Source organism: Simochromis diagramma, unplaced genomic scaffold (genome assembly GCF_900408965.1).
Source record: "Simochromis diagramma unplaced genomic scaffold, fSimDia1.1 OVJJ01000107.1, whole genome shotgun sequence".
In the NCBI taxonomy this organism is placed as follows: Eukaryota; Metazoa; Chordata; class Actinopteri; order Cichliformes; family Cichlidae; genus Simochromis; species Simochromis diagramma.
In genome coordinates, this window is record NW_024387209.1 from 8,029,489 (window position 1) to 8,054,550 (window position 25,062).

Sequence of the window (25,062 nt, forward strand, 5' to 3'; positions counted from 1 at the left end):
CTTGTATTATCTAGCCTTTGAAGTGCCATTAAGAAAGGCACTAAATACAGATGTCTTAATGCACGATCAGTCATCCAGGTAAGGAAATTGCCAAAAAGTTTAATCTAAAGAAGAGCGTGAATTAGTCCCTTGGATGAGTAACGAAATGTGTCTCCCACTGAAAACGCTACGTCCAGCTTACCAGAATCAACTTTTTGTAAATGCAGTTGTGTTCAGAAGTTTCCGTCCATTCATCACAGTCATGAATGCCATGGTAATTTTGGGCTTTTAATTATTTCTTGTACAATGACTTTAAGAAACAAGAATTGGGTGCACAGGATTGAAAGTTTTTTGGATCTTCTCAAATTATGCCATATGCATATCCCAGATAAAAAAAATCTGGGATATTAATCTGGTCAGTTAAGTAGCAGAGGGGGGTTGTTCGTTTCAGTTGCCTTGGTGTTAATGAAATTAACACCAGGTGCACTAGAGGGGCAATAGTGTGTACAGCCACTGCCACTGATATTTTTCCCTACAAGTTTTGCATTTATCTAAGCTCAATGTCACTACTGCTAGCATGAGGCAATACCTGGACCCTGCAAGAACTTACACAGGTTGTCCAATTCCTCCTGAACTGGACTGCCTGTCATTACCAGAAGGTCTCAAGAGCATGGAGGAGATTCAAGGAGACAGGTGGTTACTCCTGGTCCAACTCCTGGAGAGCTGGACGCGGCCGTAGAAGACCCTTAATCCATGAGCAGGTCCAGTATGTTCTCCTTTGTGCAGGGAGGAACAGGATGAGCACTGCCAGATATCATTGGCTGGCCCAGAGGCTGACCTGACCTAAATCCCACACAACATGTCTGGGATATTATCATTTGTGGATGATGGGTTGATATAATAGTAGCTTCTTCTATAGGTCTTGAGACCATAATTGTATTTGTACCTTGTAAACTTGTAAACATCTTTATTCCTGAGCATTTACACGAGAGTCTGTGAGGATGGACTCACTTTTGGAGCCAGCCTCAAGGTGAATACTAGAGGAACTGCAGGTTTTGGCACTACCTGAACTAACAAAAGGTTTTCATACTGACCTACAAAAGCCTTTGGTCCATCTTTAACTCACATCATCCTCCCAACAAAGCGGCAACTCGAGCAGCTGGGTTATGTGTCTGTATCCTCCCACAGGGCTCTTATTCAGACAGTATCAACCCATGGCAGAGCAACACAACACAAACACCAGTCAATTTACCCATTTTGCATCCAATTCTCAGCGATGATTATGAGCCGCGTTTGTGCAGCTGATGGAGAGATTAATCTTGCTTTGATAGAAATATGTCAGTTTCTGCAGGCTGTGATGGATGTGATTTATCACTCCGGACAAATCTGTGCCCGAACGTTCCTCCTCCTGACAGCTCTATCGTGGCAAGAATGTCCCAAAATGTCACCTGTTGTATGCAGACTGACCTTCTAATTTTCTAATTCAATTTCGAGAACTCCCCTACCCACCATATCATGAACCAGTAATAACAATTACACACCGTGACTGGCTCCAAAACCTGCAATTCCCCCACTTTAAATCAAAACCCAAGTAGTCTTTTATTAGGCTGCCTGGTTAAATCAATCTAAATCTAAGCATAATAACTCTCTAATCAGGTGCTGGGGAGAATAATAGGTTGTCACGCTCGAGGAAAAATAGGCAATCATGGAATGTTTTCTTTAATTAGGCCGACTAAAGTAGAAGGGCACGGTGGGAGCGCGGGACACATTCATCATAGCCAAGGTGGGAAATTACTTCAATTACTCAGGAAGGGGAGAGTGAACAGAATTACAGAAGTCAGAGAAGCAGAAGAGAGGAGACCGTGATCTGCAAGGAAGTCCAGATGACACCGCAGGGCAGGAAAGGCGAGGGCAGAGGAGGGAAGGAGTGAGGGAGCAAGAAAGAAGGAGGAGAGGAGAGAGGAAAGGTGGAAGGCTTTCACAGTTAAGTTGCTGAGTATGTATGGAAGTATAGTGTCATGTGTCTCTTTTCCTTTGTTTGTATTTGTATGTGTTCTTTAATATGAAGGAAAAGTCCAGTTTCAAATTGTTTCCAGGCATTTTATGTCATCTCTTATATATCTTAAGTTAGTGAAGCTTCTTTTACATTCTGTGCTCCTACTGAATCGTATTAGGTGTGCTCCAGTGTTGTCTCCTTTTCCATCAAAAAAGCAAACAAAACAAGGAATGAAATTTAAGTTACTAGAGTCTGAACTTTCACAATAAAATATCTGGACTTAACCACCACTCAAATCGATCGCTAATGGCATCAGGACATTGGGGGGGGGAGTAAAAATGCTGAAATTAGTCTCCAAATATACTTGGATAGCTGTTAATATACTGACTGGCCACTTCATTGGGTATGGCTTGCTCATTCTGGCCTTCTTTTAACTTCAGAACCATCTTAATTCTTCATGACACAGTTTCAAAAAGGTGAGATTTTGTTCCATGTTTACATGAAAGCATCACACAATTTCTACAGATTTGTCAGCTGCAAATTCATGATGTGAATCTGCTAGGACCACCAGCAACAAGCAGAGCAGCCCCAGTGGCCTAATGGATAAGGCACTGGCCTCCTAAGCCAGGGATTGTGGGTTCGAGTCCCATCTGGGGTGATTTTTAGCAAAGTGGCGCAGTGGAACTGTGCTGGGCCCATACCCCAGAGGTTGATGGATTGAAAACCATCATCTGCAAATCTTTTTAGTAGTTGTCACTGGAATGGAATAGTTCATTTATACACTCACTGGACGTGTCATTGCTAGTACCTGGTTGGACACCTTTAATACCTTGTGGTACAGATTCAACAAGGTGCTGGAAGCATTTCTCAGAGATTTTGGTTGACATAACAACATCACAGTTTCTGCATGTTTATCAGCTGCACATCCATGATGTTAATCTGCTGTTCCACCACCTCTGTAAACTCCAGGGATCATTGAAAAACGTCAGTAGATCAGCTGTTTTTGAAATACTCCGACCGACAACTATGTCAGATTCAAAGTCAGTTTAATCTCCCTTCTTCTCCATTCTGATTAGTCAGTTTGAACTTCAACCTAAGGAATCATAAATGAGGCAGTTTTTAACTATCAATTAAAAAACATTACAATAAAATAAAACTTTGGGGATAAAGTGCAGAAGAAACAAGGAATGTGGAAAGTTTTAATGATGTTAAGCGGCAAGAAAAAAGGCTGAAATCACAAACTAAGAGGAGATTTAAAAAAGAAAACGTAGGAATGGACAAAAGACAACAAATAAAGAGACAATCCAGTGAAAAGCAGAGTAATGAATATAAAACTGAGCAGAAAATAAAAAATAAAACTGTTAAAAATAAATGAAGAAATGCAAACTCCTATTCCTAATCCACTATCATTTATCCTCAAAATTGGACCCCTACCTACACGTTCAACAACCCTCCGCCACCGCCACAGAGCTCCCAGCGTCTGTCAGCTTTCCCAGAATGCAACGAGAGAGCCACTGAGCGAGCAGTAATTCCTTCCGAGATGATGAGATAAACGGCCTCTTACTGTAACTGGATCTATTGATTCGGACGCCGCTTTGGCAGGTCGTGGATCCAGTTTGTTCTGTGACTGAAGACCTGCCAGCTCGGCTACCGGCCACGTAAATACAGAGATTATGACTTTTGATAGCTGCGACTCATTGGCTGGCTCAGTGCTCAGCGCAGATGAAGCAGCTGCCATGACGGTGACAGGCACAGAGGCGCTTTCTCCCGTCCTCTAAACATTATTAGATACTCTGACAAATGAACACAAAAATGTCTCTCCTAGACATTTAGAAACGAAGATGAGACGACGCAGAAGCGTTTGGACTTCAAGATATTTCAAACAAAAGCACCTGAAAGTCTTCAGTCTGAGCCAGAGCCTTCTTCTGGAGATGAATTTTTAAAAAAAACCTATACACTGAAAAACAGACAAAATAAAAGGTTTATCTTCTAATTTTCAGAGGTTTCAGTGGGGATGGGCCTGCCAACCACTGTAATCCACTTATTCTTGGCTGGTGACAGACGCTGTTGTCTGCAGCAATCAGTGACTATAAAAGCAACCTACACCACAAATAATCAGGAGCTTCACTTCATCATCAAGCACCAAGAAGTAACTGAATCACTGAATCAGCAGCGCCGTCTCAGCTGTCTCTTGTTAGTTGGCTCCATCGAGGTTGTGCCTCGCACACCGCACACGCTCAATCTTACAGGTGTTTTATGACCTTTTAAAGTGAGCGCTCATTCATTTCTACCTGAATACTGCATTTCAATTTAAAATGCATCTATTTTCATTTCTATCTCCAGTTCTTGGATTTTAGTGCTGGACTTCACTAGAGTAGATTTGCATGAGTGATACAAGTGAAACAAGCCATTTTAGCTCCACCCTCACTTTAACCCCTTAACCCCTCAGCTCAGGTACAAATATCACAAGAAAATACAAAAATACAAATAAGTACAATCAATGAAAAAAAAAGTAAGATAAAGATAAAGTCTGAACTATGAAATAATTGCGAGAAAATGTATTTATTTTTTTGAAAATGAAGCGTTTAATTAAATCTTCTTTTAAAAAAAAATTAAATTTGCATTTTAGTTTTGCTGAAAAACCTGCCAATTAAAAATCTTTAGCCCTTCTTGCTAAGTCCTCCAGGAATCCTCACCAACCTTTCTGACTCTAATTCAGTGTTTAAACCGAGTCAGAGCTCTCGGGTCATCAGGTGCAGCTCTTAACTATTCCCAGTTCGATTTAAGTGTGCTGAGGCTGCTTTCTGAGTTACTGAGATCAGTAACAATAGTGAAAACTGTGAAAACAGGAATCCACAAAAGTACAAGGTTCAAACCTTCAAAATAAAACAGGATGAATAACACATTAGGACCAACGCTGAACAAGATGATAGAGGCAGGAGCACACAGGAGGAGGAGGGGGGAGAGGATTACAAAAGCCTGGAGCAATGACAGTACGTGTACGACAGCATTTTGACTTCTGTCATTTCTTTATTTGCTGTGTGTTTTGTTACAGTTACGAATGAGTTTGTTGAATTCCTTATTTCACTTTTCCCTGACTTCACGGACGGAGACTTGACAATACATGGGTAACACCGGGATGTTCCCCTGTTTAGGCATTCCCTGTTTTATTTTGGTAGCCTTAGTGTTTAGTTTTAAATTCCTCAGTCCCATTTTCTTGATTAGTTTTTATAGCCCTCATTTCCATTTACCCTTCTATCATGTTATCCTCTTTATTCCTCTTAGCCTTTGTTAACTATTCCTTAGCTTGCTGTGTTCCACAGTATTCCTGTGCTCTTTCATGGATTTTGGTTTTCCTTCAGTAAAAGACTTTAAATTAATGTCCGCCTACAGCTCTGCATTTATGGTCCTCTCTCTTTCTTAAACATGACAACCATGAGATAGAAAACTAAAATCCTGTTTGTTTACGTGCATGACCAAGAACTGATCATTCTGGGAGGCACAATCGCAAACTGGAGAGAGTGTAAACATCAGTATTTTCAGCTTTAATCCCAAACGTCGTCCACAGCAGTCCTGATAGCAGCAGAGAGCAGAGAGGGCTTCTGTCAGTATCACACTGAGGTGGTAATCAAGCAGGGATCTGAGGTGATCAATAAGAGGATTGCACTGTGCTCGTCAGGCTGGAGCGATCCATCATGACCTGATAGCTGGTCAATGGCAGAGCAGCCTCAACCAGATAAGAGGGAGAATTTAGCTTTTTAACTTCTCAAAGGGTGCTGGTGATGCTGCTGTAGAATATTTATTCCTCCTCCAGGTTTACCTCTTAGTTTTCCTCCAACATCTGCTCATTTTTTAATCCCTCCTTCTCATCTTTCTGCTTGGCTGACCTGAGAGCTCCATCATCGTCCTCATCATCACCATCTTCACAGCCAGCCCATTTTTTTGTCATAAAGGCAATAAATCATTTCAGCTTTCATCTATTGTTATTGATGAATGACCAATTATTTGTCATCTAATACGTTGACAAACGATGACCCAGGCAGACGGATCAACTTCTTCCCCCCCCCAACTCCTCCTTACTCAACGGGCTGACGTGACGCAGGACAGCAGTGATGGATTATATCCTTAAACTGTTATTACACGTATAATGTGGCGCTCAAATCTGACATCTCACTTAGTCCAGGTTTCCCACCCTTTAAATACTGCATCACAGAATAGCAAAGAGGACGACAGAAATCAGATGTGAATACTTAAAACATTTAAGCTAGGAAGGCTGTGTTTACCTCCTAACAACTGCAGTTTGATATAGAGCCAGTCTCAAAACCACAGCTCCTCTTTTAGTCTGTCCTGACTGGTTCTTAAATTGGCTTTCTTTAAAGCAATATTGTCAAAGAGGAACACAATCTTCTTTGTCAGTTTATATCGTTCACTTGCATAAACCATATATATAGTAACCAGTTAACCCTCCCTTTTTAAATGCAATTCAGTTTTGCTTACATAGCGCCAAATCACAACAATAGTTGCCTCAAGGCACTTTACTGTATATTGTAAGGTAAAGAACCTACAACAATGCAGACCCCAACAATCGCAAGGACCCCTTTGAGCAAGCACTTGGTGACAGATGGAAGGAAAAACTCCCTTTAAACAGGAAGAAACTTCTAACAGAACCAGGCTCAGGGAGGGAAGTGACAGCTGAACCCGGGAAAATCAGGAGGCTGTCTGACAACTCTTAGTGAGAGAAAAGAAATAGCAATAGATTATAAACATAATGAAATCATGAACGAGGACTAAGTTCTAGGATCAAACTGCTTTACTTTAAAAAGCAAGAGGAGATTTCAAACTGTCAAATATCACTACCGTAAAATTAAATGCTAACATTAGAGAGTGCATGGATTTATACTGCAATGGAAGTGAATGAGGAATTTTGGCCACAAAGGTGTGGAGAGGGAGTATCAAAAAATGTTATTACAATGAAATCGGTTTTGTTGCTGACATGTCCAAGACTCTGTTGTTTCTTTCTTTTTTCTGTTTATTTTTTGTTGTTGTTGTTTTTGTTTAAAAAAAATTAGTAATTCGGATAATTAAACATTTTTAGGATTTTAAATGGTTAAAATCCTAAAACTAATTGAAGGTTTGATCATTTTGATTATGGCTCAAGTTGGATTTCACAAATCTTACTAAAAAGGAAATTTCTTGCAAAAAACAAATCATGTAACACAGTTAAAATGATTACTAAATTATAGCAACAGGGAAAAAAGAGGGCACAAGGGTTCAAGGGGGATAAGAACACATCAGTAGCTCTGAGGTTTACCTGTTAAAGGTCCGTGTGTGGTTAAATGTATTGTAATGTGAGGCTACAACACATTAGAGTTCACCACAATACTGCTATAAAAGAAGAGAGAGGGATCTTTTTATTTCCTTCAAGCCCCATCTATCACTACCTTCCTCAGGATTTCCACACGAGACGCTTCGACTGAAGCTTGAAGCTTGAAACTCGAACATCGAATCAAATTTCTATGCAAAGAGAAAAACTTTTACTTTGAAAGCATGGATCCATCCTGGTTTGCATCAATAGTTCAGGATGCTGGTGGTGAAATGCTGTGAGGGACATTTTCTTGGCAAACTTTGGACTGCTTACTACCAACTGAGCATCATTTAAACATCACAGCCTACCCGAGTATTGTTGCTCACCATCCCTTTACGACCACAGTGCACCATCTTCTGATAGCTGCTTTCAGCAGGATAACACACCATGTCACCAAGCTCACATCATCTCAAACTGGTGACAATGAGTTCACTGTACTCCAACGGCCTCCACAGTCACCAGATCTCAATCCAGTAAAGCAACTTTGGGATGTGGTGGAACAGGAGATTCACATCATGGATGTGTTGCCAACAAATATGCAGAAACTATGTGATGTTGTTGAAATGTTTCCAGCACTTTGTTGAATCTGTGCCACAAAAGATTAAAGCAACTCTGAAGGCTAAAAGGTTTCAGAGGTACTAGCAATGACCAGTATGAACTATTTCCATTCTAGTGACAACTACTAAAAGGCTTAGCAGAGGATGGTTTCGATCCATCGACTAGCACGCTTCCGCTGCAAGTCACCCCAGATGGGACTCGAACCCACAATCCCTGGCTTAGGAGGCCAGTGCCTTATCCATTAGGCCACTGGGGCTGCTCTGTTTACAGCTGGTACAATAGAGCACCTTTGGTACATTGTGACCAGCCGCAGAACAGCCATTTAGCTGCCAAACTCACTTGAGTCACTCACTTGAATCAATCTGATACTGATACCAGTGTTGGTATCGATACTATCGATAATTGGATCGTTCTGCCCGCCCCTGCAATTAATCCAAATATCGATATCAATACCGATAATTATTGGTACTCCTGTAAGTTCGGTATGTTGCTCCGCCCCCGCCTCCCTGCTGTGTTTAGCAGTGACACGTAGGCCACCATAAGACAGAGGAGCATCGTGGATGCAAACAACATTGCAAACACTGGTGCATGTTGGTAGGGAATTTTCCACTATGGCACCACCAACTTTTATAAAGGCATGAAACACCACCCGTGGAGGAAGATAGCCCCTCAGTCAGACCCAGATCTCCAGTACAGAGGTCAAAGGTCACTAAGAGAGTGCTTTCCGAGAGCAAAAGTATATACAGTGATAATATAGTGCGAAAGTAATGTTTCAGTCATGACTGATGTCGGATCTTCAGTATTAGTTGATGCTAAAGTGTTACTGATCACAGCTTTATCAGAGTGATTACCTACAGATTATATTAGATTATAGACATTCAAATAATTTAATCAGCCCAGTGTTGAATAAATTAGTTTATTGCAGGTGAAAAAAAACCCCACAAGCATGAACTGTGAAAAATATCTCAAAATAATTTTTGTGTTTACTGTGAAGTGTGTTTTATTTATGCAAAACATTTAAAACAGAAGCGACTCAGAGTGTTTTAGAGACGGTTACATTTACATTCCAGTTTCAAACTGCACGAAAAGCTGAAAGGTGTGTTTTACTGTTTGAACTAATTATTGAGTAAAGTTGGTATCAGTATTGGTATCAGCAATACTCGACCTGTAGCCACTTGGTAGTGGACTGATATCAAAATTCATAGTATAGCATACCATTCTGGCACAGCCTATTGGTTCGGCTTAGTCCCAGCTGCACTCTCTCAGAAGGGGTGTCCAAGCTCATGGGCTGCATCCTCCTGAGGACCCGTCCTTCGCGGTCTACGTGGGCCAGGTCCTCAGAAGGTCGGGTAGACCAGAAGTGAGCGGCTGTGAAATTGGACGGACTAGCCTTCAGATTTGCATCACCGCTGTCTCGGTGGACTTTAATTATCTCAGCCGTCTGCTCCTTTCTATCTAAAATATAACAGGACACTGGTGTAAATTCTCGACCATCTCACACTTCTGTTTAATCAGTTTTCTGTTTGACGTTTATTCAGCTGTGTAAAAACTAACTTTGATCTCAGCCAAACCGATTTACTCAGGAACAAATAAAACACTGAAAAAAGCCAAAGAATAACGTTTTTAGGTCATCTAAGTGACTTCTACATCACGTTTAACCTGAGTAGCGTTCTCGCCGGCTCTAGTGACCCTCAAGCTCCCAGCTAGCTATGGAGCTGGTGGGTAAAAGAAGTCGCCGAAAATGTCGGAGCAATTTGCAAATATGTGATGTCTTGATAAATCGAGCAGATATTTGAAGTTTACACATGTTACACATGAAAATATGTTAAAAGTTTATTTTGTGACCCAGAAAGAGTAATAAGAGTAATATTAAAACTTAGTAGCGCCCGCCATTGTTGGAAACTGGAATTAGCTGGACCACGCTATGAATTCTGGGATATCGTGGGCCACAAAGGATACACCCGACCCATCCTTCAAATTTGGGGAAAAGGAGGACGCATTTGTCAGCCGCATTCGGAAGAGTCTATGAATTTGGAAAGCTTTCGTTGTGTCGCTGTGATGTAATCGGTCTACAAATGCGTCCTCAGGAGGATGCAGCCCATGAATTTGGACACCCCCAGAATCTTACTTTCACATATCCTCAGACTCTACGGAAGCTTGTTTGTGCCACTGAAAAAAAGGCAAGTCCAAATTTAGCCTCAATATTTGAACTTGTTTCTGAGTAAGTCTTGAGATGCTAACCGAAAATTCAGTTTTACAGAGGGTGAGAAAAAATATCAATTTCCAGTGACAGAGACTAGCTTCCATGAGACTCAGAACTAGGCAAACAAACAAACAAACAAAAGATAGAAAAAAAGGTGTTTCAAGAGAAAATAGTTTCTTTGTTAGTCCAATTGCTTTTGAAGTTGGAGTCAAGGTTTTTATAATTAACTAAAACTAAACTAAAAACTAAAACACAATGTGAATAAAATATTTTAGTTAATTAAAATAAATGCCAAAACTAGATTTAAAAAAAAAAATTTACTCAATGAAGCGGTTTTGTGAACCTGGAAAACCAAACTGTAATAAAATATAGAAATAATTGGTTTTAGTATCTGTTTGCTTGGTAGAAATTTTTTTACAGCTTTCCTAATTAGACACTGATGGACGTGTTTATTGAGACTGAATATCTACAAGACTTTCAAAAACTTTGCTTTTATGATAATACGTGTCCTAATTCTGTCCTTTGACACACGCCCTCCATACAATATTGATTGAAGTCACTCTGGAAATTACCTGAAACTAAACTGAATTCAAAGCAAAAATGAAATAAAAGTAAAAACTATATTAACTCTAATTATAGGGCAGATTATTTGTTCTTATATTCCACGTGATCTGGATATGTCAGCCTGTTTTTTGGGGGGGTTTTTTGTGATGCCTGCTGTCCTGTTGGAGAAGTCGCCCTTGAAATGAGACGTCTACCTGAATAATGAAAAGATGAATTAATACTGATTATCACAATCAATAAGCTCATGCTGTCATATGTAATTCATACTTTATAAGCTCTTCTTCTTTCAGTGTCTCCCTTTAGAGGTCGTCCTAGCAGATCTTCTGCCACCCTCTGCTTGTCCTCCTTCACTACATCCATCAGGCTTCTCTGTGGTCTTCCTCTTTCATCTTGAACGCTTCTTCTTCCACCTGCTAAATACTGTTTTTAATAACACATTATTAAAATCCACAAACTTCAGCTTCCTTATTGTAGAATAACTTAAACAACACCATATCTACTCTGGTGAGAAATCTACACGTGGCTAGATCTCCCAGCACTGCATACGAAGCACCTTCAGCTTCATCTCCCAGTAATATCTAATTTAGCCACCAGGTGCCAGCATTTCCCTGCACTGTCAGTGTGCTCCGTTAATTTTACGCTTTGTGTTGATGCTGTTTATTACATTGGATGCACAAGAGTCAGCGGTGCTGCTGTGATTTGGTGCATTTGAAGTGTTCAGCCACCAGAGGGCAGTGCTTGACAAAGTAAGGGGTCTCACACACAGCTCAGGATCCACATGGGATAACTGGAAGAATTCATCAGCGGTGGTGTGTTAGGGGAAATTATAGCTTTAGATTTGTGTTGGAAATTTCTTGGCTGAAATGTTTTGGGTAGAGTCTCATTATAAATTCTCTCTTTCTCACACACACACACACACACACACACACACACGCACAAACGTAAACACACACAGACAAAAAGACTGTTAAAGTGTTTAAATAAGATAAATGATTAGCTGGGTTCATACTGAGCATCCAGCAGCATTTGAAAAGGTTGATACGAGGTGATGTTTGCTCTTATTCACAGGGCAGATTGATTTAAATGTGACTTTAATGAAATCAGGCAGATTACGTGCCTTAATATTGCATTTTGCACTAATCTGAGGTGCTGATTGAGATGATTTACAGAGGAACAGGTGCATATAGGAGGCATCTTTTTATGCATCATTTTGCCAATGAGACACAGATATTTCCTTCTGCTGCTTTAGAAATCAGCCTTACTAAACCAAAAAAACCAAAGAAAATGAAGACGTAAATGTGCTTTAACAGAGCAGTGCTTTTATTCTCTCAAGTGTTATTAAAAAAAAGAAAAAGAAAAGGTCTGAGTCCCATTTCATTTGTCAAAAGGCTACTTAGGAATGAAAGATGTCCCCCTCCAACTTTTTTTTTCTCCCAAGGACGAATGAGCTCATGCTGCTTGGCCCTCTGCCTGGACGAGGAGAAGGAAGAGGAGGAGGAGTCGGATGCATTCATCAGGTATATTACATCACCGCGAGCCAATCCGCTGCTCTTTGGCACGAGCTTTCGCAGCGGCAGTCTGTCACAGAGTGTAACATGTGCGAACCGGCTCAGGAGGGAGAGGGTGACGCCAGGTCGAAAGGTTAAATCGGGGTTTCATTAAAACATCTGCTGAAGAATTCCCCCAAACCTGATCCCTCCAGAGTTTGGAGTTTTAATTTAAAAAAATGTCCCCATCCACCTGCGTGGCTCAGGGAAGAAATGCTAAAGCAGCGTGTGATTTACTAACAATGAATCTCATTTGCTCTTTTCTTACTTTTAAGGCACTGACAGGTGGTTTGAGGAGAATCTGATTCAGAGGAAAAGAAACTTTGAGGTCAGTTGATCAATTCAGCAAAAAGAAAAAACAGCGAAGCTGCTCCGTAAATGTCCTTGGAGGTCTCGGCTCAGTTTTAATAAACCACTCTGCGCCTCGAGCTTTCCCGCAGCCGCTGAGAGGAAGCAGGTTTGTTGACTCGCTCTGTCTGATTGTGCTCATGCGTCCAAGGTTTTTTTCTTCTTCTATTTCACTGATTTTTTTTTTGTGTTGCTCCTTTTGCAGGCTTTCATCTACGTTATTCAGGGGCACTCTATTTTCTTAAAGCAAGCGATCAATAACCTTAACATTGGAGCCACTTTAAAGGGCTGCAGTCGGATCAGATTATGAGGTGCTTACTATGGAACAAATAATTTTGTAATTAAAGAAAGCATAGCAGGTACGTCATAATGCCATAATGCATAACTCCTGCACAGAGGAGCTTTGTTTCCCGGCTACATTTACTCATCCAGTATAATAAATGTACAGAGGTTAATGCTAAATGTGGAGTGAAGTTGCAGGATAATGCTTTATTAAAACATAAAGCAGTATATGGATTTGGCTGGGTGTCAAATATATATATGATTGTACTGTACATTAAATGTGGATAATTATATAAAATGATAATTATAATAAGCAATATAGTTGCATAGCTGCATGTAAGAGGACAACAACTCTATACGTGTTGAATGTTTTAAAATTGTCATTTTAAATATTGTTAGATATAAAAGGCCCCACCATTCATTGAGTGTCTAATTAATTTGATCACATGCAAATGGTCAATGATCGGTTAATGATTTAAGGTGTCTCAGTTTTCTTGTAATTAAAAGTGGCCTCTAGGCTGTAGGGGATTTGGACGTGGACTGCACAGCTTCTGCCACAAGGTGGTGGTATTTAGTAGGTGAGGCAGGTTGTTTGCAACTAAGTAGTAGAAGTAAAGGAATGTTTTTGTTGTTGTTGTTGTTGTTGTTGTTGTTGTTGTTGTGACTTACAAAAAGAAACATTGAAAATGTTTTGGGCGGACTGTGATGGATGGTGGATGATGTAGTGAACTAAAGTCTGTATGTGACACTACCTTTATTTCTGCCTGGTCTCTGGTTGCAGCATGTAACTGCAACATATGCAGCTATAGAGCATTGTATGAAGATGTTCATATGAATATAATGAGGTATATTTTTTATAGTTAGTGTATATGCACGTATTAGATTTTAGAATCAAAAGAGTTATTTATTATGGACACCACCATCACCACCACCTGCAAGCAATTGGTGACAGTGGGAAGGAAAAACTCCTTTTTAATGGGAAGAAACCTCCGGCAGAACCAGATTCATGAGGGACCTTCTGCAGAAAAGTTCTGGGTGCTGCTATAAGTCATGTTTGGCTTTGGTTCCTCCTTTACTTGCTTGGATGGGGACAGCAGCCATTGTATCATCTTGTTGTAACCAAAAAATATGTTTTAAAACCCAAACCAAAGCCCAAAGCTAAAGGACTTTAAACTGTGGCATCAATCACTAACTGCTTTTCACCAAGTGTTGTTTGAAACAATCCGTGTTTCGAGAAAATTGAGAAACCAAAGATCATGCATGCTTGGTAGAAACTTTTTAATTGCAAGTTAGTATCACTCTATATCAGCAAAGATTTCAAAAACTGACAAACCGTCAGCTGATTATGGAAGCGTTGTTGCTTTAAGTCAAGATTTCAGGATAGGGTTTTCAACTTAATAACTCAAAATTTCAAGTTTTTGTCTCAATTTTGAGTGTTTTGTAGAAGTTTGAGTTCATTAGATGAGATTTTTCGATAACCCAGCCACAGTGGGGCCACAAACCAGTGGACTTCTAGTTTTGGTCCCAAGCACAGATAAATGGGAAGGGTCATTTCAAGAGGGGCATCCAATATAAAATCTTCACTAAATCAGATGTTCAGATGATTAAGATTGAGATTTCTATGCTGGACCGGTCAGTTAATAATGACTGTGAATGCCTGTGAAAACTGTTGGCTGAAGACAAAGGCAGAGCCAACCCTGGAGGACGTTGGACAAATGTGTGAGGCTGAAGGACAAGAAGAAGACCTCAGACATGATTCATGGATGTAGTGAAGGAGGACATGCAGAGGGTTGGTGTGACAGAGTATGTTGGGAATAGGGTGAGACTAGAGCTGGGCGATAGAACGATAACGATATGTACTGCGAAATAACTTTATCTCGATAGAAAAGTTAAACTATTGCGATAGGCCTCATCTCGCTTGTCCTCTTAAAAAAAAAAAAGAAGACCAGCCAATCCAAATTAACTAGCGCAGCGCCGAACCAATCACAGCCGCAGCGTCACGTCACGTGACTTGTTACGTACAGCACTTGTTATGTGCCAAGCCGCACATGTGTATTTGTTTGGAAAGCAGCCAGCCGCCGTGCCGCCCGGGTAATGGAGGAAATGAGTGTGCCGACTAGAGAAAAATCAACCGAGCGTGACCGAAGGTTACCGAAGAGAAAACAGACGATGGTTCCAATGCCGGAGAGATTGTCAAATGGAAGAGCCATAGAAGTTCCGTAGTGTGAAGGTATTTCGGCTATTTTAAGTCTGACAAAAAACAGAGTAAATTGTGCCGAACGCAAGTCTGGAAATACAATAAACCGGTACATCCTCAATCTCTGACTGGAAGCGCTAATTCGTCATTCGGCTTTTGTCAGACTAAAGTAACTGTTAAAACTGTTTGAAAAGCTAAGCTATACAACAAGGAGAGATTGAGAATTTCCTTTTAGTTCTCAGTTTATTTGATATTGACAAAAGTTAGTCAATTTTGTCTGTTCTTCTGTAAAACAAACTAAGATTTATTTTTTAGAATTAATATTTTGTTTCTAAGTGGAATTGACAATTTAGTAGTCTGTTTTGTTTGTTCTATTTTGAAACTTAAACGCTTTAGCGGCTGCCTTTTGTGTAGTTTGCAATATTTGCCTTTATTTATCTGAAAAAGTCTCATGTTCCTTAAGTACATCTACCCTGTTGAACTTATTATGGGAAATAAATATTTAAATCAAAACAAGCTGCTGATTATTTCACATTTTACTTGTGAGCAACGGCACATTTAAATCTTACAAATATAGTTATTTGGCTTATATCGTGATATATATCGTTATCGCCTGAAATGAAAAAAACATATCGTGTATGAAAAAAATCTTATATCGCCCAGCTCTAGGTGAGACGGAGGCCACCCCTAAAGGGATTTGAGTGTGTGTATGTATTTATTTAAACCTGTATGTATGCTTTTGACCCTGTATGGATTAATCTTGCTTTTTTAAAAAGTCATTAAACATGTATGCTGTACAAAATTTCACCCTGGAAAAAGAACAGTTCAAAGAAATTTGACCACAACTGTAAGTGGCATCTGACCCAAACCTGTGTTGACTGGAGCGATATCCTGCTTTAGCCTATCTTTGAACTCTCATGGGGATCTTAATTTACAAAATTAACATCATGTTGTAATAAATAAAATGGGAAATTAGCAATTAGGACCATAAACATATCATGAAAATGTGCTAAGGGCATAGATCAAGTACGAATTAAGGTCATTTTCTCTTAGACTTCTATATAATCAGACTTGTTTTTGACACGTCGCCCCCTGCTGGCTCTGAAAGACACTGCAGCATTAAGGCATGTACACACTGAGTTCATATTTCAGACCTATCTTTTTAAGACAGTATTGATGAGAAATGAATCTCTAGGTCTGATGGGAAATGTGGTCTTTCCCCTGGCCACAGTGATGACAGCGTCTAAAAATGCTACAGAAAGGTCTCGAGGTCACTGGTGCTCCAGGACGCTGTTGGTACACAAGCAAGGCTTCAAAGCTGTCAACCTCACTCTGCTTCAACTTCTCTGAGTCTGTGTGTGTGTGTGTGTGTGTGTGTGTGTGTGTGTGTGTGTGTGTGTGTGTTTCACCCCAACATGAACCCACCACAGATACACAGAGTTGGGAGAAGGTGAATAGGGCATCACTCACTGCTCACAAACAGATATGATTAGCATCGCATGCCCTTTAAGAGAGTACACTGTGTTCAAACCAGATTACAGTTTGTGTGTCTGCACTTAAACTGAACATGCAGCTCGACATCAGCAACAAAACATCTGTATCTCTGCTGTCCAGTACACAGGAATGTGCAAACGGTGATAGGATTTAACTTTAAGAGCTTTGCAGCAAGAAAACTGAAGAAATAGGAACAGTATGAAAGTCGAGAGCAGCTAAAAATGGAAAAAAGAACCAGGAGAAAAGACAAGTTGGTCTCAGATTACCTGAGAATAACTCTAATGATAATATTAACAGTTAAATCTCCTTCAGCATCAGTGCTGATACTGTTTGTTTGACTTTCTCTTTTTAAACACACAAAGTGTCACGAGCGCAAGCTTACACATGTCATCTGGGGGAAAGAAGAAACAGGAAGGAGAGGGAACAAGCTGTCGCCGGCATCGACTTTCGGTGTCCCTATTTTTTTCCAAATGAATGAGGACAGTGGTTTCCAATGTTTTTACATCTCATGTACCCCCACACCCTGTCACGGGGACTCTGACCCCTTTGTCAACACCTCTTATGTTCGGCTCTGTTCATGCGAATTCTTTTAAGCTAAAACTTTTGACTATTTAACCACTTTACCAGCTTTTCATTCTGTTTAATGACTAATTTAAAAGTAATATTAATAATTATAATTTTAGTTAGCTAGACTCACTGGACACTTTATTAGCTACACCTTGCTTGTACCAGGTTGGGTCTCCTTTGGCATTCACAGGGGGTTTAGGTCTTTGTGGTACAGATTCAACACTTTGCTGGAAACAGTCCTGAGAGATTTTGAGATGTTTCTCCTTTCCAATAGTGGGCAATGACATGTTTAAGCATCTTCTCTAGTTGTAGTAGAGAGTGGCTGAAGGGGCCCAAAAAACCCCTACAAAAACCTGGACAGGAAACAGGAAGTTCTTTGTTTCTTTGGAACCAGACTAAAGAAGAGTCCATTGGTTTTCCTGGATATTTGCTTGGACCATTTCAGCTGCGCATTTGTGAGTGGATCATAAGCAACACATATAAGTTAGTACTGTGTGTGTATTTCTTTTGTCTAATAAGTATAACTGGTGTGTGTGTGCTTCTCCCACTTAATGGGAATTTTGTATTCTGATTTAAACAGGAAGACACTACAGTTGTTGATGTACTGAAATAGAGATTTTTTTCACCCTAAGGTTTTCAGAAGTTTTAAAACTCATTTGTTCAGAATAAAGGACCTTAAAATAAATTTTGTGCTTTGTCCTGAGCACGTTTGGCCAGACACCACAGTACTCTGTGGTCATAAAGGGATGGTCATGGCCAACGACAATACTCAGGTAGGCTGTGGGGTTTAAATGATGTTGGTCTAAAGTGTGCCAAGAAAATATCCCCCAATCCCCAATCTTCTATAGATAGATCCACAAACAAGCTAGACCTGTAATAAATACTAATACAAACACATTCTTAAGTTAAAAATGAAAAAGTTCAATATATGCAAGCTATGAGATTAAGGTGCAAAATATTCTCCAATCTTGGTGAGTCTGTGAATTATAGCCTCAGTTTCTTGTTCTTCGTCAGCATGAGTCCCAGCCGGTGTGGTCTTCTGCTGCTGTTGAGATGCTTTTCTGCGTACCTTGGTTGTAACAAGTGGTTTCTTTTTCTTGGATCATTCTCTGGAAACTCTGGAAAATCCCAGTGGATCAGAAATACTCAGACCAACAATCACACCACATTCAAAGTCACTTATATTACTTTTCTTCTTCGTTCTGATGCTCAGTTTGGACTTCAGCAGGTCGTCTTGACCTAATCGCACTGATTGGCTGATTACATGTTTGTGTTAACAAGCAGTTGAGCAGGTGTCCCTAACGAGGTGTCTGAGCGTATTTCAGCTGCTAATTAACAGTCTACAGACATAAATGATGAAAATAGAAGGAATCAAGTTGTGAAAATGTTATTAACCAGAACCAAACTAAACAGTAATTATGTATATATTTTTTTAAATCATAAACCTGTACTATCAGTTATCATATTAAAGCAGGAGAATCATTAAGAGAATATCCCTGAACAGCAACAGAACATTGTAGCCATGGGAGAAATGTCAGTTGGACTAATTTCTATTTCCTATTTTATCCCCATTATCTGAATGTTTTATCTTTTGAATGGTTCCTCTGTATAAAGTCTCAACATATCATGTTACGCTACATACTTGAATTTCAGCATGCTGCATTAATTACACAAAAGCTGATATTAAAGGTCATCAGAGGTCATCTTTTTGCTGTCAAAGATTGTAAAACAGAGCCGAAACACAGCCTTGTATAAAAGTGTCACACATTATTAACTGTAATAATAAAAAAAATATCACTGTTGAGCCTTCTGGGGATGCTGCAGGCCTAAATCAATGAAGCATCTGTGATGGGGCGGAGCCTAATCAAATAACCCAATGACTTACACGCCCTGCATCTCCCCCCAGCCTCCCCCTTCCTAGAGTCATGCCAGCTTTCTACATAAGACGATCACTGTGGTTTAATAGCATGAAGCGATAGTTAGATCAGATACCGCATTGGCAGCAGCTCCCTCTGTCTCTCTCCGGCGCTATCAAGCAGCGTGTTTGGAGCGGCGATGACAGCGCTGGCACAAACAGGGAGTGCTGGAAGCTGGCCTCAGACCAGCGGTGTTGTGTGTTGGTGTGTGTGTGTGTGTGTGTTTATGCTGGTGTGTGGCGCCTGTCTGGCTTTTGGCTGCAGCTCAAGGTTGAAGCCTGCTGGAATCAGAGGAATAGAAGTGCAGATGCCAAATCTGGACATCTATATATCAATTTTTTTTAGAGAAAGTGTAGCTAAAAAGGAGCACTATGAATCCTTTAAGGTGTCGAAGCCACGAAAACTTCCACTAGGGTTTTTTCAGGGCGCTCCTGTGAGTGCGTCACGCGGCCCCGCCAACAACAACCTGCAGGCGGAAGAAATGCTGGATGCTCAGAAAGAGTGTCAGATTAAATTTAAAGGCTTTGGGGCAGCGGATGCAGGCACGGATGACAGCTCGTCAATATGACAGCTGGTGGCAGGAACTTTGACAAACTTACAGTCCACTTGTAGCCGTGGACGGATTATAAAACAGCAGGTCACTGGGTACACGGGCATCCATGACATCCAAACTCAATGAGGGATCTTTTTTGGCACATTTCTGCTCTTACATTACTTTTGGATGTTTTACATCTTTTTCTACCCTTGTCTGGTCATTTTGGGTCACATTCTGGTCATTTAACGTGTGAGTTTGATTGTTTTATGGACGTCTGCATTTCATTTGTGTTACTTTGTTACTTTTTCTGATTATTTTGCATGTTTGAATCCATTTTCCCTTTATGGTCATTTTGTATCTCTTTGTAGACTTTTGGGGCATTTTTGAGTGTATTTGAGTGTTCTTTGTAGTGATGGGATTTCCGGCTCTTTTTAGAGAACTGGCTCTTTCGGCTCCGAACCGGCTCTTCAGGTTGTTTTGTTGCTTTAATTAATTTATTATTAACAATAATATAAAATTATGCACAAAAGGAATTACTAATATAAAAAAAAAGTGGTTTTATTTATATATGTTTATATATAAATATATACGGTGTCCCCTTGAGATAAAACACGTACAAACTCCAAAACACATTTCTAGCGTTAACTGAACTTCCAAAACAGAGATACCTAGATCACTTAAATTACACAATTGAAAGTATATGTGTATTGTTTGTGTATTTATACATAAGCACTCATATATATTCAAATAATAATAAAAAAATGTTCATTTACCTGTTACTACCACACACCAAATCCGGTCGTTGGTACTTGCTGGCTTGTGTAGTGACAAGATAACAAAAGCTCAACACTGCCCCTAGCATCCTGGAGCACTTCTGTTGTGTTTGTACGTGTTTTGGAGTTTTTATGTGCTTCTGAGTTTTTATGTGTTTTGGAGTTTTTACGTGTTTTGGACTTTATACGTGCTTTGTCTGTAGGGGCCATCATAAATATACTTTTATTTATTCACTCCACATAAAATGTAATAAATAAATCATATAATACAAAAACCACCTAGTCACAGTTCAGCTTTTAACTATTTAAATTTTCAGCTTTTTCCTTTTAAACGAATTTAAAGTGAAACAACACAAAACACTGCAAACCACAACACAATTAAATATAAATTATAATATGAAAACAAAAAGAAGATGCACATTCTATGTCATATGGGCCTGCATAAATAAACTTTCTGAATCCTTTATCATCCACAACTGAAAATAGTTGTGGGTGATTACTATACCTTTCTAATGTGACGTTGTTGTCCCTGGCTCTCTTTCTCTCTCTCTCCCTCCCGCTCTGTTCCTGTGCTACTGCGAGTGTAACTACCGCCCCTCCCCCCTCTTCCCAGCGCAAAGCACAAGGCTCGCATGCGGAGTGAAGCGGAAAAAAGTGCGAGAGAGGATGAGAGAAAGAAAAAAAAAACCATGGCTCGCGATAAGGAGCCGGCTCACGTCATTCACGTCAAAGATCCGGCTCTAAGAGCCATTTCGTTCGCGACCGACACATCACTAGTTCTTTGGGCTATTTTGTCTCTTAATGTCACTGTTTTGTCTGAGTTTTAGTTTCTTTACATCTCTATCATCATTTTGCATCTTTATGGAGCTTTTCTGGGTGTTGCTGATATAATTTGATTTCACATTTGAGCAATTTTGTGTTTTTGTTTTGGCTATTTTGCATATTTTCGTGGTCATCAAGGGTTTTTTTCTTTTTCTTTTTTTCTAGTTGTTTGCATTAAATTGTGGTTATGCTGCATCTTTCTGTAGCTTTTCAGGATCTGTTTAAAGTCGTTTTGACTTCTTTTCATTCATTCTGTGTTTCTGATTCATTCATTTTTGCATTTCTTTACAATTAATTTGAGTTATTGTGCAAATTTGCAGCCATTGTATCTGTCTTTGTGGTCAATTTGGGTCTATTTGTAGTTTAACTATGCAGCTACAAAGGCTACAAAGTATGTCATTAAACTCGTTTGGGGTTTTATTGTGTACCGTTTTTGTCACTTGCCTTTGAAGTTTTGTGTCAAAATGTGTTTATTTTGTTTTTGTTTGAACTGTTGGTCTTTAAAAAAAAAATTAATCTCCTTTAAAAAAAATAGTTTTTCAACCAACTTTTTTCTGTTTTGTTTTTTTAAACAAGTTTTGTTAATTTCATTAATTTTGCATCTTTTTATCCTTTACTTGGTCTCTTTGATGTCAGTTTGTGTCACATTCTGGGCGTTTTTATCTTTTTGTGCTTCTATATTTAATTTCTGTCACTGTGCTGCTCTTTGTAGCATTTCTGGGTCTATTTAAGGTAATTTCTGCTTCATAATTTTACGTCTCCTTCTGGTCTTTTTGCCTTGCTGCAGTTATTTTGTTAGAGTAATTAGACAGTTTTGAATACCTTTGTACTTTTTGTCTCATTTTTGTTGTTTTACATCTCTTTGTTGGGGTTTTTCTACCTCGTTTTTGTATCTCTTTGTGCTCATTTTGATTGTGTACAATTACTTTGCATCTTTGTGTAGCATTTCTGGGTCTATTTGAGGTAATTTGGGTTATTTTAAGCCTCACTCTGGTCAATTGTGTGACTTTATAGTTTATTTGCATCCCATTTTGAAGCCTTAGTGAAGAAAAATGACCACAGTTTCATTTCTTTGAGGACAATATCCATCAGATTTAGATTGTTACCTGCCTCATTTTTGGATGTTTTAGTTATTTTGTATCTCCCTGTTACTGTATGCATCTTATTTTATTGTTTCTTATCTCTTATGTCTGTCTCATTTCTTTCATATCTTGGTGACCATTCTCCCCACTTTCGCCAGTGTACATTTCTGTGTAGTCTTCCAGGTAGCTTTGACATTAGCTTGTATTACATTTGTTACTTCCACATCTATTTATAGACTTTTCTTGTCTTTCTTTTTTGCATGTTTTTGTTTCATCTTTTGTCTAATTTCAATCATTTTCCATGTCTTAGTTTTGAAAGATAAACAGTCTGTGTGTATAAAGTCTAAAATGTAAAAGGAGTCTCTTGTTGTACAGTACTATAACCTGTATTATGGGGACTATAAGCATTATGAGTGTAGTGTGTGAAACTGTTTTATATGATGGTTTTGGATGCCTTTGGCTGCCACTGTGTGCCTCTTGTCTCTTCACTTTACATTTCCTTTACTTCTCCTGTTATTTTGATTTGCATCTCTTGTTCTTTTTATATTTACAATTTATTTTGGGATAAGATAAAAAGCCCCCTGGCATCAGAAGGCATCAATTACAGTAGTGCACTTACATGCATAAGACAGCCGTCTATGAATTCAGTTTAACCTACTGTCAGACTTAAACATATAAAAAAATGCAAAAGATGTTATTTCGTCTACATTCCTGCTGCGAGAGAAATAACTTTCCTCTCTGGTGCTTTGCACATATATGCATCTGTGCAAAAAAAGCTGGTTGCCCACATGACTAATTTATCTTTTTCAGGAATTGAGCTGCAGAAAAGGCATATTTTAAAGCATAAACATACTGAATATGTGCAGGATTCCCTCTCTAAAGATACTGTTTTCACATTATTGCAGTTTAAACCCACACACAATGGGAAAAAGGGCAATAAACGGAAAGCTCTGAAGAGAAAACAGATCACAGAAATGCGAGTTAACACGCACAGACATGTATTCAGCCCCCCTCTCCCCCAAAAAATATCCAGAAATTCTAAAAGATATTTGAACCATAAACTTGAAAGACAACAAAAAAGCTCCAAAAACTCAAGTTGGGCCTCACAAAGATAGAAGCATGAGCGCACACACTCACCTCTCCCCTGGTGAAGTTTTTTGCTCTCAGTATTCAGGTTGGCCAGAGGGGAGGAATCCCACAGCTATATTTCCACACACACACACAGGACAGCCAACAGGGGATGTGTGTAAACATCCTGAGGTGTGTTTCCGCCATTGGGCCGAGCAGTTTTCCTCTCACCTTATTTCAGCCGTCACACCGAATCAGCCGATGACCTCTGACGAGATGCTCCCTGGCAGTGTTTTATCCAGCGAAGCCACATCTGAATCAATGGGATTCAGTGGATGGGATTCTACTAAAGAAGCCTCTTATTAAAATAATTAAGAAGCTGGTACTCTAATAATTCCCTGGTGAGGCAGGCATGCTGCGTTTCTACGTGCCCCCACTGTGTGCTTGCAGCTCAAGTGCAGATATTATCCGCTGGTGTTGTTGTCCTGTGGTCTGGAGGGTGTAATCAGCCCGGCCCACCGGCTCGCTGTGAATGCTCCGTGCTTATCGCCATATTTTGCAGCGTATTAAGTCGACCACAGGCGGTTTCACACTGTGGCTTTCTCACGTTTACAAGCCTGCCTTCACCTGCTGCACAGTCAGGCAGCTGCTGCATGCTTTAAAAAAAGGCCTGCAGACTTACAAGAATGACTTGTTTTCCTTCTGAGGTTTCAACTATAAGAGAAATAGATTTTTTTTTGTCAAATAGCACAGAGATCATTCAGATTTTTGATGTGATGTTAACATGTCCTGATATTCTAACTCTAAATGCCTCAAGAAAATTAGAAGGTAGAAAGATGGAAGCCCGTGAATTTAATTCCCTGTTTTATTTTGTATTTCCTGTTGCCCTCCTGTCAGTTTCACTTCCTGTCTTTGTCAGGCATGTGTATGTGTCACGCAGTGGAAATTTGTGTTTTTCTGTTTTATCAATCTGTGTATTGGTACATAGTGTTGATTTTATTTGCATGATTTTATTGTGATATTTATATTGCATGTTTGTTTACTGATATTTATATTGCATGGTTTTATCCTCATATTTATATTGTGTATTTTAGTGTTGTTGCACAATATTCTTCTAATCCACTGTGGACTAAGCAGACAATTGTAGGCACCTGTGAGGTGGGGGCGTTCCCCGAGGTGGCCTATCAGCCGCCAGACTGCCCTGTTAAAGGGGATAGTGAGCGCAGAGACAAGAGGAACTCAGAATGCAGACCTGACATTCTGATAGAGAGCCAGCAAACATTGTTCAGAATTGTTATGATGGGGCTTATGGTCACATTCTTATGGGTACCATCGCATCATGGAGTTAAAGGAAATGAAATGGCAGATAGGACAGCAACAAGGAGACCGATGGTAGATATGGTTATTAGTGTGAGTAGGACGGAGCTCAAGAGTAGAATACGATACAAAATGAAGGAAAGGTGGCAGAAGCAATGGGAGGAAGAGAGGAAAGGGCGATGGTTTTATAAATGAGAAGTACAGGCCGAAACAGGAGAGAGGAGACGATTATATCTCAACTGAGATTCGGACACACTGGTTTAAATAGCACATTGTTTTTAATAGGTAAGCACTGTACAGGGGAGTGTGACTGCAGTAGGGAACTGGAAACAATAGAACATGTTTTCTTGAATTGTCAGAGGTATGATATTGAAAGGAGACAACTGATCAAAAAGCTGGACGATAATGAAGTGAAATTGGACTTGATTGATTTGTTTCGCACGACCTCT

General features: G+C 39.7%; 2 non-coding genes across 2 annotated transcripts; one reads left to right on the forward strand and one right to left on the reverse strand.

The window, feature by feature from the left end:
• The first annotated feature begins 2,560 nt into the window (after positions 1-2,560).
• Positions 2,561-2,633, forward strand: trnar-ccu. Its single transcript has one exon. It is a non-coding gene; the product is annotated as a tRNA-Arg (tRNA).
• A 5,448-nt stretch (positions 2,634-8,081) lies between these two features.
• On the reverse strand, positions 8,082-8,154 carry trnar-ccu. Its single transcript has one exon. It is a non-coding gene; the product is annotated as a tRNA-Arg (tRNA).
• Between the last annotated feature and the right edge of the window lie 16,908 nt (positions 8,155-25,062).